The sequence below is a fragment of the Miniopterus schreibersii genome (genome assembly GCF_964146895.1).
Source record: "Miniopterus schreibersii genome assembly, chromosome: 5".
NCBI lineage: Eukaryota > Metazoa > Chordata > Mammalia > Chiroptera > Miniopteridae > Miniopterus > Miniopterus schreibersii.
Window position 1 is genome coordinate 61,461,737 of NC_138106.1, and position 13,254 is coordinate 61,474,990.

The following is a 13,254-nucleotide window of genomic DNA, read 5'->3' on the forward strand; positions in this document are numbered from 1 at the left end:
TTCTTTTTTATTTTATTTTACAGTATTTTTTATTTATCTGAGATCATCTATATTTGTTCTGGCATTTCCCCATATTCTGTCATCTCAGTAGCTAACCATCTATCAAGAGCAGCATTTATCCGGTGGTTGGCAGTTATTATTTTGTGAGAAGAGACCCAAAGGATAACTTACTTTATTTCACAGTAACACAAAAGGGAAGGGAAGAATGTTGCTGGATGCATTTAGTTGCTTAGAAGTAAACATTATTTCTTTATTTCATTAACAAAAAATGATAGTATTGAACCAGGAATCAAATTACAATTCACATTTCAAAGCTCATTCACCTTATTCTGGTCCATATCAACTTATTATGTGAAAAGAATAGCCTGACATTTGGTGATCAAATAAATATTTGCCTCTGAATTCTCTAACCTTCTTAAGAAAAAAAAAAAAGAATATTAGAGGAGAGGGAATTTTTCTTTCTCTCTCTCTCTCGTTAGAAACAATCTACCAGAACTTTCTTCAGGATGTTGCAGGATGTTGAATACTGTTCAATTTCAATAATCCCAAGTCTTGAAAGTTTAATATAAATTTAAAACTAGGTATTTTGTGATAATAATTTAATTGCATCCAACTTTTTTTCCAAAGTCTTTGGAGCCATGTTGTTCTGGAAGGATAAATCTAACCATCCAGTTTTTGAAAATCATACCATTGTCTCATAAACTATCTTACTAAACAAATAGCCCTGAAATCCTCAACGACATAGACAAGTAAATCTGGACACTCCACGTTCTGTTCTGAACATTTCCAATCTCCAAGCTTGTAAGCTTGCAACCTCATGGTTTTTATTCCAAAGGGATCTGAAGTTGCATATATTTGGGGAGGAGAAAAAGCATAGGTAATTTCAGCAGGACAGTTGACACCATTCTTTGACATTACTTTAGAGAGAGAAGAGGGCTGGCCATCGCGTATTGAATTATGTAAAAGTGCAGATCTGAGAAAGCAAAGGCTTCCTGAAGAGTCCTTGAAGTAACTCATTGCAAACAAACCTAATGATGTCTATGCTGATTTAGTCATACCTGGGAACAAGAAAGGATTATTAATATTACCTTTTGAGTCTCCTCAGGTATCTGCAAATGCAGTGTAGTTTATTAATAAAGAGAATACGTGCCTCGGGGTAACTGGTTAGCCCTTACTGTACTGGTGCTAACTCTCTCTCTTCTTTATGCACAATTTGTTCAAAAGAAAAATCTTTTATTTGGTAAATGCCCACAAGTGGGTGAGTGCTCAAAGTGTTTGAAAATGCTAAATGTGGAGGGCTAATACTTTAAAATATGACTTTCATGCTTTCTCTCTCTCTCTTCTCTCTCTCATAGTTTTCTTCCTCAAGAATAATATATGGCAGAATCTCAAAAATATATGAGGCAGGGCCAAAAATATCTGTCAAAACCCTGAAATTCTTACCGCCTCTTCGCCTGTACACACTCACACACCATCCCCAAATCTAAGCTCATAGGAAAATTTCCATGATTGGCTGAGAAGACAGAAGCGTGTGCAAGAATTCAGTCTAAAAGAAAAATCCAAGCATGAGGAGGAAGGGATTTCCTGTAAAGCCAGAAGAGGCCTTTCACTCCTGGGGCAATTTCAGACAGCTCCCCGGGGGCAGGGCAAAAGGGATGGTTGCACAATCATTATTCTAAGTGACCTGTATCACGATTAAAAAGCCACCAAGGCACTGCATACTCCTGGTGCAGGGACAGTGGGTGTCTTGTCAAGAGCTAGATCATCTCAGCAACCAGAGAGCCCCATCCCCACTTCTGGTTTATGGGTCTTCTCTGCTTTAGTACTGCTTAGGGTTCTACATCTTTGGTCTGACCCAAGAAAAGGGAACAAAACCAGTCCAAACCAGGAATGATTAGGTTGCAGTCCTACGAATTGAGTGGTCAGATCTGAAACTGAATTACTGAAAAAAAATAGCTATCTCTTACATACTTCACTTTGTCAAATGGGTTTCAAAGATGCTCTGAGTAACGGGGCGTACCATATGGCGATGAGCTGCTAGAAGAGTTAATTTTTGACCCAAGTGTTTTTGTTCTTTGAATGAAATACTTCTTTATTGTTCTTTAGGCATCTAAGTGTTCATTACCTTCATATGCTAACTTGGGCTTCAGTATTATGCCAACTTTCCTTTCCATAATCCAACTTCCTTAAAGTGAAAAGAACTTTAAGAAACAGATACTTTCAAACTAAGTCATGCCTCAGGGTGCCTGGTGTCTAAATGCGTGAGGTTTGCGTGAATGATACACCAGATCCATCTATTAATTGTTTGATCAACCTAGGAAATAGCCACATTTTAAATTTTGATTAGGTTTTTCTTATCCATTCATACTTTGAGTTTGAGAAGGTAAAAAGATTGGTGAGTGAAGAGAAATAGATCTAAGTTCAAAGAAGTGTCAGTCAAAGAGAACAATGCTAAAAGGACAAGGTTCTCTCTTAAATTTAATATTTCTATCCCCTAATCAGTTTCCTGAAGTTCTGTTTGTATTCCTTGAAGGGTAAAACTGGATTTTATATATTTCATTATATATATATATATATATATATATATATATATATATATAATTTCATTTTTTTCCTTTGGTACAAATTGTATCAGGGTGTTTAAAAGCACTATTTTATATTTTAATAAAAGTAAAATCTTAAGTGAGTTACCTAGACTCTGAAATCTGAAACTTTGAATCTGAGACTTATCTCTGTATGATTAGTTAATATAGGTATAGCACTTAGAAAAGTAACCTTAAGTCATGGTAAATGTTATCTAAATGTTTGCTATTATCTTTTTATTATTTTTAACTTTTTATTTTGAAATGAGTTACGTTTCATGGAAAAGTTGCAAAATAGTTCAGAGTGTCTCCAAGTGTCCTTTACCAAACTTTGTCTAATATTGACATCTTACACAATTGTGAAAGAAGTATTGAAACCAAAAATGATATTATTACTAAGGGAATGACAACATTTGGGGTTAAAGCACAAAGCACCCTGCTCATAGACTGTATTACTTTACTAACATCTTTTGTCTGTTGTGTGTCCAAGTTCGTTACCTTCAAATTGGAACCTAGAGTATTATTAGTTTGTTTTCTTGGGCCTTAATTGATAGTAGCTGCAATGCAATTAACTCTTTAGAGAGACATTCTAATAAATGATTTTATTTTCTAAAAACTAGGCAGAGGAGACCAAGCATAATTTAGTGGTTCTAATGTTGCTCTTTCTTAGACTACATTTTAGGCTATTTTAGATAACTGTGAACTGTTAACATATTAATTGAGTACCAATTATGGGCCAGACTAGGGATACAAAAAAGATAAAATGTACTCTCCTTCTTAATGGGATTATAGGCTAGTGGACTGCCAAATGAGTCCTCAACATTGATTTGTGTGCAGTCAAATGTGAGCTTCAGAAGGATGACAGGTAGAGAATGAAGTACAGCCATGTGCGTTTTGCAGATGTGGAAACAGTCTGAAAAAAGTTAATTGTTTTCCTAACATTCACACTTTGGTGAGTCTCACCTCTTCAACAAGCATCTCACCTGGAAATTTGTTAATCTAGGCTTCTGTGAATATTACTTCTTATAAATCTCATAGCTGTGGGGCTGTTTTACATCAATAATTCTTTTAGAGAGACATTATTGAGAATCACAGTGCAAAGCTTAATGTGGATTAAGGTAATAAATCATGATTACAACAACTGAAGATAGTGCTATTTTAACATTCTTAAAAATAGCACTATATACAATATTATAGAGGAAATTTTATTGTAAAAAAATAAATTTTGTTGCAAAAATGGTAGGTAATCAATCAAATAATGGAACATTAGATTTCACAGAGTACTGACTTGCCTTTTTTATGTCACACTTAAACCCTTGTTAGTCTCTCAGGGCCTAGGAGTTGGCCTGTAAGGGGTGGAAGGTGGAGAAGGCTGCAGTTAGGAAGCTGAAAAGGCTGTGGAAGAAGAATGCATTGTGTTGAGACCTGGGGCTGACTTCATTCTGGACTTGCAAGTTTAGTTTGGCTCTGGGCATGGGTCTTGAGGGAGATGGGCTTGTGTCTTGGGAGGTATGGAGCTCTACCTTGGACTACATGATGCTTGCAGCGTAACTCTTTTTGACTCCTATACTGTATTGAAGTGATGAGGACTGGGCTGGGTTACAAATAAATCATTTTGTTTAAAAAAAAAAATCCATACTAAGATCTGAAGACTAAAAGTTCAAGATCAGGGTGCCAATATGGTTGTGTTCGTGTGAGAGTTCTCTTTTTGGCTTGCCCAGGTCAGCTTTCTCCTTTTGGTGTCCTCACCTGTAAAAAGAGAGAGAGAGAGAGAGAGAGAGAGAAAGAGAACAAACTCTTTGGTGCTTCTTCTAATAGGCACTAATCCCATCATAACTTCTTCTAAACCTAATTATTTCCCAAAGTCCCCATCGTTACATTGGAGGTTGTGGCTTCAACAAATGAATTTTGGAGTCAAAATTCAGTGCATAGTACTTTTCTACTTGGGCTAAAAAATAAATTTTAAAAGCACATAAAGGTATATGGTATGGATTAAAGTTGCTGATATTTGTGTCAGTATAGATGAGCATGATTAAAGTGGGGTGAGAAGTATGGTGAATTGTCATCAATAGCAGGCTATAATATTCAAGAATATGTTTTAAAGGCACCATATCAGAGCAATGTGTTTAAAGATCACAAGGGTTTAAAGAACAAAACAAGTGAAAGGCACACGATAGTATTGGGGGGAAAAAGGCTTAAAGGTTTACCCTTAAGTGCAATCAATTCCTGAGAACACTAATTATTTGAAAAACCTTACCAAAGAGAAATATGTAATTTTAATTTGTACTTTTATAAAAAAGAAAATCAATAGCAAAATATTAGGAAACTGGGGCATAAGGCACTTATGACATATTTACACTGATTTAAAAAATAGAACATTGATCATCTGCTTCCAAAAAGAATGAATACAAAGCCAAATTATTTCTAGAAGACAGATACAAATGGGACTCCTGTAACTGAAATAAAACACAGTAATCACAGAAACAGACAAAATAAACCACAAATCATCTGAATTTGATAAGAGTCACAGCTTTTTATAGACCCTTTATCAATTAGTAGTTTTTTCAAGGTGTTTCAATAATTTTCAACCTCACCTCCCAGTCCTTGAAGATTGAAAGAAGTTGGTGAAATGCAAAGGAAATGAGTGCTCAGCTGAATACAATGGCACCCACTTAGCTGGAGGACACATCTATCTGCTGCAAGTAATCTTAGAAACTTTGTTATGAAGAACAGCCAAAAAGCCGGCCTTACAGAATTCTCATGTTCCCCTTGCTTTTCTCATTTCAATTAGTTATCTGGAAGCACAATCAGCTTAGCAGGCTTCCTTTAGAAATCCCTTCTCTATGGCGCTGCACCACAAAGCAGACACTTTAACTAGATGGTTTTATTAGGATGCAATTAACACTTGGAGCCAAAAAAAGCATCCAACCCATTTTTTATTTAGCTCAAGTGACGAAGCACCACATAAGGCTTCAACAGCAAGGTTCTGATAGTCAGAGAAGTGTTGACAGCCTGTGTCCTTTGATGGCAAGAAATTTCAGTATAAAGAAACGTATTTAAAATCCTATGTCCAAATAAAAATAAATTTGTTGGTAAAAATATCCATAACTCACCTTCAAAAAACAGAGCTAAAAGAAACTGTGGGCCTTTACCCAAAGTTTTAGAGGTGAAAATAAGGGCAAAGGGATTCTTTATAAGTTCTAACAAAAATATTGCTCCAAGTAGATTTTTGCAACTAAGTATTACATTTTAGATCCAAATGACAGTGTTTGTGGGCTAACTGCTCTAATTTTACTTTAGGCTTGAGGCTTGAATTTGTCCTTCTGAACAATCCAGAATTTAATGTAACTCGAGATTTAAAATTAAGTTGGAGAGAATAGCAGAGTGGATATCTAGGTTGGTAATTTTGTCAATACACATATAGCACAGTAATACATTATCAGCTTTTTAAAAAGTTTTATTGGGTAAAACATGTTCTATATTGAGCAAAGACTTATTATATTTATTCTCCACAGAGTAGCTAGAGGGAGTGCGAATTAATTCAGTGGGTATCATTGATAAATATAGATGGAAACCACAAAAATTGAGTAGACCAAACTGGTAACTATCCACTGATTGAGGTGAGAAATTCTGAATCTCAGTTTCACTAGGTGTTAGAAGACCTATAATAGAGCCCCCATCTGAATATTTTTCAAAATGGATTATTTTTTAATACGTATCATTAAAATCATTGAATCATTTAGAACTTCTTTTCTTTGTTTTAACATTGTCCTAATTATAATAACAGTATCTACCACTGAATGCTTACAATTTTTTGTGTGCTTGATATTAAACAGTTTTTGTGAATTATGTGAATTATTTCATTTGCTCAAACAAACCTAAGGATTAGGTAATACAATTATATTCCATTTTATAAAAGAGTAAACAGGTTTAGAAAGTGTATAATTGATGTGACCATAGTGTTATGTCTGATGCGAATTACACACACACACGCACACACGTGCGCACACACAGGGTGTGTATATTCTGAAACATGGATTGGGCAGAGTAAAGTAACTGGCATCCAATAACAATTGTATAGCAGGTTATTCTCGGTTCTTCTTTCTTCACCACAGTCTCCAAATACATAAATAATCACTCATAAGATATTAATTGACAGAGGTTATTAACAGTGCTGTTAAGGGTCAATCTGATCATAAATATACACATATGAGGAGCACGTTTCTTTCTTTCTTCCTAACAGCAATGAGCCAAAAAGCATAAATACTTGTGCCGTGAACATGAAGCAGTGCATATTGAAACATCATTTATTCATTTATTAATCTAGTCAAAAATTGTAATTTGGGCTGAGGATAACAGTAGACCCTAGAAATAACACAGAGCACAAAACAAACATGCTTCCTCTACCCACAAAGCCCACTGTTTTTATAAAATTGGGGTGTGCACCAGTAATTACACATGTAATATAACAAAAGGGGAGTAAATGATGCTCTAGGAGGAAAAATAAAAATATCTAAGTTTCTGTGAAAAGACATGGAGCAGTTCTAGGAAGGGCAAGGGATTGAAGTTGAGAATTTAAAACTAAGAAAGAGCTTTGAAAGAGAAACATTGAAGGAAGAGTGTTTCCACCAAAACAAAAAAAAAAGAAACAAAACAAACAAAAACCAGCTTGTACTGAAAGACTACAGGTCAGCTGCTGGTTAGGCAGGTACCGGAGATGGCCAACCACCCTGCTTTCGAGGAAAGCAGGGACTCAGTAATGCCATTATTCCTCTAAAACTATGGTAAATATTTTGAGAATGGGAGTCCACTGAGAGTTTTTAAGTGGCAATGGGTAGAGATTAGAGACAAGCAAGAGCAGAAACAGAAACCAATTAGGTTATTGCAATAATTCAAGAAGGAAAGATGGTTCCAACTATGGTGGTAACACTACATTGAAGGAGGCAGTAAGCAGTACAAGAGATACAGATTATTAAAGATGAAAAGAGGGGGCAGTTGAGGGCCACTCCTAGGATTTGGGGTGGAGTGTTTCAGTGGATTGAGGCAGCCCTTATTCATTGCAGGGATGCTGGAGGAGGAGGGGTTTGAGAAAGAGGTGATGAGTTCACCTCATGATATGTGTCTGAGATGCCTACAAGACTTGCAAATGAAGATATAAGTAAGAAGTTGGTTATAATAGTCTAAAGTTCAACAAATGTGTAATTTCAGTATGGATTTAGAGATCATTTGCATATTGATGAAAACTGAAAACTGCAAAATATGAGGTTCTCTGGGTAGTAAGTGTAAATGCTTAGTTCATAGGGGAAATTTGATATTAAATGTTGCTTGAAGGAGAAGTTTCCTTTCAAGGAAGCCAACGAGAAATGAAGAGGTAAGAAAGAAAACCAGGTGTATATGGTTTCATGGAAGCTGAAGACAGTGTGAAAATAATATAGTTTTTAATGTTTAATGGTGCAATGAAAGGCAAATAATATAATGACTTATCACTATCCAATGGAGTTAGTAATGGGGAGTCACTTACTTTTTTTAATGATAATCTCTCATCATTTCCTAAGTGCATGACCTAGTTTATTGGGATTAATATAATTTCAGTTTCAATTTCAATGACTGTTTTATCTAAATTTGTTGGAATGGCATCCTGCAGCTCTCAGCTATCTAGCCATGGAAACAGGCTATTGGTTAAACCTTGAAGTCTACCAGTTCACTCAGTACCCTGATACTGTCTGTGAAACAAGGTAGATGACTCAGCTCAACTTAAGCTATTATCTGATGTATGACTGATAAATCCATACCATGGCCTTCGATCCATTTCATGTGAGTGCATTATGAGGGCTAAAAACCTTCTTGACCAGCTGTGTTAGGTTAAAAGAGTTATGTTATGGGTAGAGTTGCCTTCTAAGGGGAAACCCCTACAGCCCAAGCTATCTTCAGCATTAAAAAATATTCTAATGATAATGTACTTATGAAAGGCAGTTGGCAAGTTTTACTGTTGGCTAGTGTGTGCTTGTGTGGTGGGGGTGCTTTCTGAAACAGCTCAAATTTCCCTTTGTGAGAGCAGCCCTGCCAGACCCAGCATGGGAAACAGAAGACTGTTATGACACTAGTCTTCCCAGAACGAGAGGAAATGAAAACTGGGTTAGAGAGCATGAGGGGATGATTCAAGGGCAATCTCATGGAAGGTCTGACAGGACCAAAGCCATCCCTTTCAGACACTGCCTTTGATAGTCTGATGAATGTTAGGAAGTTGTATATTTTTCCATATTTTCTAAGCCCACAGCATTATTTACAAGCTGAAAAATAACTATTGATTAGTAACTGACTTTTAAAAATTGCTTTTTTCTTTTTTAGCAATGGTTCTCAATGCTGGCTGTGCATGGAAATCCCTGAAAGGATTGTGCAAAATATACAGTCATCCAAAAGCCATCTTTGGGATGTGTAGTTCAGTATTACTGGAGTAAGGCCCAGGACTCTGTATTTTTAAATGTTTCACATGAATTTTAAATGCGTATTTCTGGCTGGGAATACTGGAATGCTATCAAAGCACTTGGCTAATATCACGGATGGCTTTTGGTGGCTGTATCAGTGGCAGAAGTGCTTAGCAAAATAATATTTTTACAATTGCAAGACTGCAGAGAAATACTTCCAATGCAGGAAATAAAAGTAACTTTTGGCTGTAAAAGTGGCTCAATCCCATCCCTTTAAGGCAAGGTAATAAATCTTTATGAATTTGTCCCCGAGGAAAAATTTTCATTTTCAGAACACTTTGCCATTTTTATAATGGGGGAAAGAGCAATAAAATGCTTGTGGCAAAACAGCAATTCAGAGCTCCACTTACTGACTTCTTCAGAATCAAAGTTGATGGTGTCAGTGAAAATCATCCCTTTCCTTTGTTAACTAAAGAAGGCATGATGTTTTCATATTTTTTTCTATTAAGTGCAATAAAGTTAGTTTTATCCGCTTCAAGAAAGAGAAGCATGCAAAGTTTTCCATGAATTATTTAAGTGAGTGTATCCATTAATTATTTTAATAGGAGAATGATAAAACTTTATATTCACTGAGAAAATGCATGGACTTTTTTACCATTCCTAAGGATATTGGGTAGGAATACTCTATAATGCACAAACTCAGGTAACCCTGTTTAGCTCAATTCTAGGAGATAACTTATACACCATTTAGACATGTTTATAACTGTGTGTGAACAAGTCATTTAAACTCTAACTCATCTTTATTATTTGGAAAGCAAGGATATTTGGGGCTATTTTTAAATTGTGTTTAACATATAGCATGTTCATAGTTCAGGAAACTGAAGTCCCCAGGGCCATGTATGTTGGCCTCCAATTTTTTTTATGAATAAAGTTTTATTAAAACATAGTCATAATCATTTATTTACATATTGTTTATAGCACCATTTGCACTATAATAGCAGAGTGTAGTAGTTGTGATAAGCACTATATGACCCACCAATCCTAAAATACTTACTGTACAAGTCCTTAACAGAAAAAAAAATTGCTGACTCCTTAAAGAGTTGATAACACAATACCTCACTGAAAATTGCTTTAACTATAATAAATTGATTAGTTCACATATCCAGAGATATGTGGGTCTTTAAATTATTCATTTTGTCTCTAAAAATATCACCCAGGTCCCATACTGGTGTATAAAATCTCTATACATTGTTGCAAGATGACTTTAATTATGCAAGGCAACCTATGCTGACCTTATAACATCCAATTTTGAAGAAAGTGAGTTTTTTTTATTATTGTTACTTTTGAGGTGTGGATACATGCCTTTCTATCAGGGAGAAAAACTTTTCCTGGAAGCCTCCAACAGACTTACCCTTGGGTTCCATTGTCCACTCTTTAGTCACATCAACATACCTAAATAAAACACAAGCCAGACAAATGCAATGAAAATAACTGACCTGCACGGCCGGGTGTGGCTCAGCGGTTAAGCATAGACCTAGGATCCAGGCGATCAGGGTTTGATTCCCTGTCAGGGCACATGCCCGGGTTGCGGGCTGGAGCCAATCAATGACTCTCTCATCATTCTAGCTCTCTCTCTCCCTCTCCTTTCCTCTCTTTGAAATCAATAAAGATATTTTAAAAAAAAAAATTGTTAAAAAAAAAAAAGAAAAGAAAATAACTGACCTAGGAGCTGGAGGAGAATCGACTGTATACAGCTAGAGCTCTGTCAGTGAGAACAAGTTAGTGGATGGATGTGGGCTAACCATCCACCAGTGTCTGTCAGTTGGCCTAAAAATGTTCAGATATACCAGGGTCTGGATCTCTGCTCTCATATTTCCTAGTTGGATAACTAGTCACAGTGAATTTATTTGCCAAATGGAGATAATGTCATTTTCAGTCTGTTTGAGTGAAGTGAAAATGTGATCATATGTGTTACGTTTCTAGCAGATGGCCTCAACTTCCCAGCCTCCCATTTGGACAACTGACATGAGCATTAATGAGCAATCTAATTATTTCATCTAATTCTCAAATCATCTCCATGATTTTTGAAGCTGCCATCAGTTGAGTCTCTATGAATGATGTGGAAGTCCAGTTATACATGATGGTTATTTAGGAGGCTGAACTGTCTCTACTCTTGGAGACATAGGGCCAAGCTTGGATTCATTTCATAGAGCAGTCACTAAGAGATTTCAAGTCATGTGCCTTCTATATTGACAATGAAACAAAGCCTTTTTAGAGCCATTTAAACTTGAAACATTGAGCTTGCCCCAGCCAAAGGACTTTCCCTTAGTAACGAAAAGGTAAACAAAGGAGTCTTATTTGTTTCTTAAAATTTTTCATAAAACAAATGGACTAAATGTTTATAGCTTCCAATTTTCTGTCTAAAATTTTACAAATACATAGCCATGGTTTTATTCAAGAATAAATTTTAGACAACCAAGGTTACCTCCCTGCTTCTTCTTGGGTCAAGATATATTTTATATATTTTTCTGTTTACATTATATTCACTTCGGGAAGAAAGAATGCTTTATTGACAAGTGAATTTAAGGTTATGAGGACTTTCTCATTGAGTTTGACATAATTTTGTGCTCTAATTATCACAAATGATATACTGATGTTACAATTAACATTCTGCCCAAAACCACCATGAGTAGAAAATATTTTTTCAATCCAAAACAATGACTTACGTATGGCTGGAATCTGATTTTGTTAGATAGTTTCAAACATTTTGTCTAACAATCCAGAAGCATTCACAAATGTTTCAGCAGGAGTGTAAGGCAAACTATGTTCTCATATCTAGTATATGACGTCTACATACAATTTTACAAAGTGAATTAAATAGAAACACCATATAGTTGAACTTTGTTGCTCAGTGTACATAATGTTTCTTCTAACTCTAATTAATTTAGGGTCTAAGGGATGGAACACAAATTGTCATGATATGTTACATAATTTATATATATTTGTATATATAATTATGTATTTATATATTATTTACATACAAATTACATATATACTTATACATACATACATACAAACATATGTAGTGCCCTTATTGAGTTTGGCTGGCTTGGTTGAATTTCTTTTCATTAATAGAATGATCTTTAAGAGTCAAGAAAAAGGCTATTAAATTAATTGATAAAATCTGCATACATATCTTTGTTAAGGGAGACTGGTATACTGATTGAGAGTAGGATTTGAACTTTGGAGAAATATTTCATATCTATATATTGTAAAAGTGAATAATATTGAGCTGCCACATAAGATTGTAAGGGTTAAAAGAGTAAATGTATATAAAACACTTAAAATAATGCCTAGCATAGCACTGGCATTCAATAAAAATAAATTCACACTGCTTTTATTAATAGTATTACTGTCAGTATTATTAAAACTTCATGTTGGTGAAACAAAGAATAAAACAGACACTGACCAGGCTTAAAGTACTAGAGACAATAATATGTTTAAAATGCTAAAAAGCATACTAATAAATCAAAACCATAAAAAAATTTAAAAAGGCAGAGGAGAAAATGAGTAGAAATAATATTTATACATTTTATTATATACTATATATACATATGTACATATATGTATATATATCCAATGTACTGATATATAAAAACCAGTACATTATTACAGCAGCGCATGTATATATTTACTATATATTTATTACATATATATGATATATATATGATACATACCAGTACATATATATATAGTGAAATACAAAGATGAATTTAATGGCAAAGTAGGTACGGCTATGGAGAAAATTACCATGAACACAGCACACAGCACAGAGAGAAACAAGTAGAGAAGTGAGGTACAAGGGCCTGGGAATGAGAGAGGGAGGCCTAACGAATGCCCGGCAACGTTCCCATAGTAAAGAAATAGGGAGAATAGGGGTAAGGGACTGAAGATCTTTACTTAGAAATAGAGAGTGAGAGGGTGAGTGAAAGATTGAAATGATGAAACAAAGGGAAACTTCACATTCATTAATTAACTATAGTAAGTGGGATATAAACAAAAACTTACTGCATATAATGGAAGCTTATAGGACATAAACGGCATAGCAAGTATCAATATGGATACATTTGAAATCATTTTTGTTCATATTATTTAATATAAAAGTGAGGTAAAAGCCCAGCCGGGCGTGGCTCAGTGGTTGAGCATCGACCTAGGATCCAGGTGATCGGGGTTCGATTCCCCGGTCA

The 13,254-nt window shown here is 35.2% G+C and overlaps 1 pseudogene across 1 annotated transcript in view; it reads right to left on the minus strand.

The window, feature by feature from the left end:
* LOC308557486 (small ribosomal subunit protein uS5 pseudogene) overlaps positions 1-13,254 on the minus strand; it is a 108,077-nt pseudogene that overhangs the window by 82,700 nt on the left and 12,123 nt on the right. The window lies entirely within an intron of this gene.